Genomic DNA, 5,122 nt, shown 5'->3' with positions numbered 1-5,122 from the left:
AAATTCTTGGATGAACCTTCTGTAGTAACCAGCTAGTCATAAAAACTGGCGTATGTGTTTCGGATTTTTCGGGGTTTCCCACTTTTCAACAGTTTCTATCTTTGCCGGATCCACCTTAATACCTTCTTTGTTCACTATGTGACCGAGGAATTGAACTTCTTCCAACCAAAATGCACACTTTGAAAACTTAGCGTACAATTCTTCCTTCCTCAATACTTCTAACACCTTTCTCAAATGTTCACCGTGTTCTTGGTCATTCTTTGAGTAAATAAGTATGTCATCAATGAAAACAATGACAAACTTGTCAAGGTATGGTCCACACACTCGGTTCATAAGGTCCATGAACACAGCTGGTGCATTAGTTAAACCAAATGGCATGACCATAAACTCGTAATTACCGTAACGTGTTCTGAAAGCAGTCTTTGGAATATCATCTTCTTTCACCCGCATTTGATGATACCCGGAACGTAAGTCAATCTTTGAATAAACAGACGAGCCTTGTAGTTGATCAAATAAGTCGTCGATTCTCGGTAGTGGGTAGCGGTTCTTGATGGTAAGTTTGTTCAACTCTCGGTAGTCGATACACAACCTGAATGTACCATCTTTCTTCTTGACAAACAAAACAGGAGCTCCCCACGGTGATGTACTTGGTCGAATGAAACCACGCTCTAAAAGTTCTTGTAATTGGCTTTGCAGTTCTTTCATCTCGCTGGGTGCGAGTCTGTAAGGAGCACGAGCTATTGGTGCAGCTCCTGGTACAAGATCTATTTGAAATTCAACAGATCGATGTGGGGGTAATCCCGGTAATTCTTTCGGAAATACAACGAGAAATTCTTTTGCAATGGGAACATCATTGATGCTCTTTTCTTCAGTTTGTACTTTCTCGACGTGTGCTAGAACAGCATAGCAACCTTTTCTTATTAGTTTTTGTGCCTTCAAATTACTAATAAGATGTAGCTTCGTGTTGCCCTTTTCTCCGTACACCATTAAGGGTTTTCCTTTTTCTCGTATAATGCGAATTGCATTTTTGTAACAGACGATCTCTGCTTTCACTTCTTTCAACCAGTCCATACCGATTATCACATCAAAACTCCCTAACTCTACTGGTATCAAATCAATCTTAAATGTTTCGCTAACCAGTTTAATTTCTCGATTCCGACATATATTATCTGCTGAAATTAATTTACCATTTGCTAATTCGAGTAAAAATTTACTATCCAAAGGCGTCAATGGACAACTTAATTTAGCACAAAAATCTCTACTCATATAGCTTCTATCCGCACCCGAATCAAATAAAACGTAAGCAGATTTATTGTCAATAAGAAACGTACCCGTAACAAGCTCCGGGTCTTCCTGTGCCTCTGCCGCATTAATATTGAAAACTCTTCCGCGGCCTTGTCCATTCGTGTTCTCCTGGTTCGGGCAATTTCTAATAATGTGGCCCGGTTTTCCACATTTATAACAAACTACATTGGCATAACTTGCTCCGACACTACTTGCTCCGCCATTACTCGTTCCGACACCATTTGTTCCTTGCGTTCTATTAACTCCTGGTCCGTAGACCTCACACTTCGCCGCGCTATGACCATTTCTTTTACACTTGTTGCAAAATTTGGTGCAGAACCCCGAGTGATACTTTTCACACCTTTGGCATAGTTGCTTCTGATTGTTGTTGTTGTTGCGGTTATTATTGTTGTTGGGATGATTGTTGTAGTTGCTGTTGTTGTTGTTGTTGTTGTTGTTGTTGTTGGGCCGTTTGTTGTAGTTGCGATTGATGTTGCGATTGTTGGGATAATTGTTGCGATTATTGTTGTAATTGCTGTTGTTGTTATATTGGTGATTCTTATCACCGTTTTCCTCCCACTTTCTTTTGACTTGCTTCACATTGGCCTCTTCAGCAGTCTGTTCTTTAATTCTTTCTTCAATCTGGTTCACTAGTTTGTGAGCCATTCTACATGCCTGTTGTATAGAGGCGGGCTCGTGTGAACTTATATCTTCTTGGATTCTTTCCGGTAATCCTTTCACAAACGCGTCGATCTTCTCTTCCTCATCTTCGAATGCTCCCGGACACAATAGGCACAATTCTGTGAATCGTCTTTCGTACGTGGTAATATCAAATCCTTGGGTTCGTAACCCTCTAAGTTCTGTCTTGAGCTTATTGACCTCGGTTCTGGGAGGGTACTTCTCGTTCATCAAGTGCTTGAATGCTGACCACGGTAGTGCGTACGCATCGTCTTGTCCCACTTGCTCTAGATAGGTATTCCACCATGTTAACGCAGAACCTGTGAAGGTATGCGTAGCGTACTTCACTTTGTCCTCTTCAGTACACTTACTTATGGCAAACACCGATTCGACCTTCTCGGTCCACCGTTTCAATCCGATCAGTCCTTCGGTTCCATCAAATTCCAAAGGTTTGCAGGCAGTGAATTCTTTGTAGGTGCATCCTACACGATTTCCTGTACTGCTAGATCCAAGGTTATTGTTGGTATGTAGCGCAGCCTGTACTGCGGCTATGTTTGAAGCTAGAAAAGTACGGAATTCCTCTTCATTCATATTCACGGTGTGTCGAGTAGTCGGTGCCATTTCCTTCAAAATATTCAAATGGAACAAGTTAATTATACAGAATATTAAGAGTAGTTAATAGTATTTCGTAGCATAATATGAACTCATTTATAAAAGCTTTTTCTTCATATTAGCGTTTTATAAGTTTAAATTCGGGTAGTACCTACCCGTTAAGTTCATACTTAGTAGCTAATATACAATTCAACTACTACAATTCTATATGAAAAACTGATTATAATAATATTTCGCGTTCAAACTTTTATACAATATTTTACAAACTTACAATACCGCTTATTTTACATAAAGCATGAAATATAGCACGCAATAACTTTGATACAAGATAGTTGTGAAGATAATTCTAGCTAGTACACAAGTCGTTCAGCAAAGGCAATAAAGACACGTAATTCATACGTCCAGAAACAAGTCATGCATTCTGGTTTTACTAGGATTACTTCCCATCCTTGGTCTAGTGGAACATAACCATTATGGCCGTTGATAAGACAGCGTGTTGTAACGTCGTCAAAAGGACGAGGGTTACGTAATGTCCAACAGTCCCGTAACAATCTAAAAACCTCATTTCTTACCCCAATTACCGACTCCGTCACTTGTGGAAACGTTTTGTTTAATAGTTGTAGCCCGATGTTCTTGTTCTCACTTTGGTGAGAAGCGAACATTACTAATCCGTAAGCATAACATGCTTCTTTATGTTGCATGTTAGCCGCTTTTTCTAAATCACGAAGTCCAATATTCGGATATATTGAGTCAAAATAATTTCTTAACCCGTTGCGTAAAATAGCATTTGGGTTCCCCGCAATATATGCGTCAAAGTAAACACATCGTAACTTATGGGTTTCCCAATGTGATATCCCCCATCTTTCAAACAAAAGTCTCTTATAAACCAAGACATTCTTGGAACGTTCTTCGAATGTCTTACAAACTGATCTCGCCTTAAATAGTTGTGCCGAGGAATTCTGGCCGACTCTAGACAAGATTTCATCAATCATGTCTCCGGGTAGGTCTCTTAAAATATTGGGTTGTCTATCCATTTTGTGTTTTTAAACTGTAAAATAGACAAGAGTTAGATTCATAAAAAAAATACTTATTAATACAAGCAATTTTTACATATATCATAAAGCATAAGAACACTATATTACATATATTACACCACACGAATACAACTATCTTATTCCGACTCGCTCGTTTCTTCTTCTTCGGTTTTGGTTCGTTTTGCCAAGTTTCTAGGGATATATGATGTTCCCCTAATACTAACTGTCGTTTTCCACAACGGTTTAGAAAAACCTGGTGGTTTAGAGGTTCCCGGGTCATTGTTACAACTTAAGGACTTCGGGGGTTGACGATACATATAAAGTTCATCGGGGTTGGAATTAGATTTCTCTATTTTTATGCCCTTTCCCTTATTATTTTCTTTTGCCTTTTTAAATTCAGTTGGGGTAATTTCTATAACATCATCGGAATTCTCGTCGGAATCCGATTCATCGGAGAATTGGTAATCCTCCCAATATTTTGCTTCCTTGGCAGAAACACCATTGACCATAATTAACCTTGGTCGGTTGGTTGAGGATTTTCTTTTACTTAACCGTTTTATTATTTCCCCCACCGGTTCTACTTCTTCATCAGATTCCGATTCTTCTTCCGTTTCCGATTCTTCTTCCGGTTCCGACTCTTCTTCCGGTTCCTCTTCGGGAACTTGTGAATCAGTCCACGAATCATTCCAATTTACATTTGACTCTTCATTATTATTAGGTGAGTCAATGGGACTTGTTCTAGAGGTAGACATCTATCACATAATATCAAACGCGTTAAGAGATTAATATATCACATAATATTCACATGTTAAAAATATATAGTTTCCAACAAAATTTGTTAAGCAATCATTTTTCAAGTAAACACGGTCGAAGTCCAGACTCACTAATGCATCCTAACAAACTCGATAAGACACACTATTGCAAAATTCTGGTTCTCTAAGACCAACGCTCGGATACCAACTGAAATGTCCCGTTCTTATTGATTAAAAACGTTCCATATTAATTGATTTCGTTGCGAGGTTTTGACCTCTATATGAGACGTTTTTCAAAGACTGCATTCATTTTTAAAACAAACCATAACCTTTATTTCATAAATAAAGGTTTAAAAAGCTTTACGTAGATTATCAAATAATGATAATCTAAAATATCCTGTTTACACACGACTATTACATAATGGTTTACAATACAAATATGTTACATCGAAATCAGTTTCTTGAATGCAGTTTTTACACAATATCATACAAACATGGACTCCAAATCTTGTCCTTATTTTAGTATGTAACAGCGGAAGCTCTTAATATTCACCTGAGAATAAACATGCTTTAAACGTCAACAAAAATGTTGGTGAGTTATAGGTTTAACCTATATATATCAAATCGTAACAATAGACCACAAGATTTCATATTTCAATACACATCCCATACATAGAGATAAAAATCATTCATATGGTGAACACCTGGTAACCGACATTAACAAGATGCATATATAAGAATATCCCCATCATTCCGGGACAC

The sequence above is a fragment of the Rutidosis leptorrhynchoides genome, chromosome 7 (genome assembly GCF_046630445.1).
Source record: "Rutidosis leptorrhynchoides isolate AG116_Rl617_1_P2 chromosome 7, CSIRO_AGI_Rlap_v1, whole genome shotgun sequence".
Classification (NCBI taxonomy): Eukaryota; Viridiplantae; Streptophyta; class Magnoliopsida; order Asterales; family Asteraceae; genus Rutidosis; species Rutidosis leptorrhynchoides.
Note: the sequence above shows the minus strand (reverse complement) of the source record.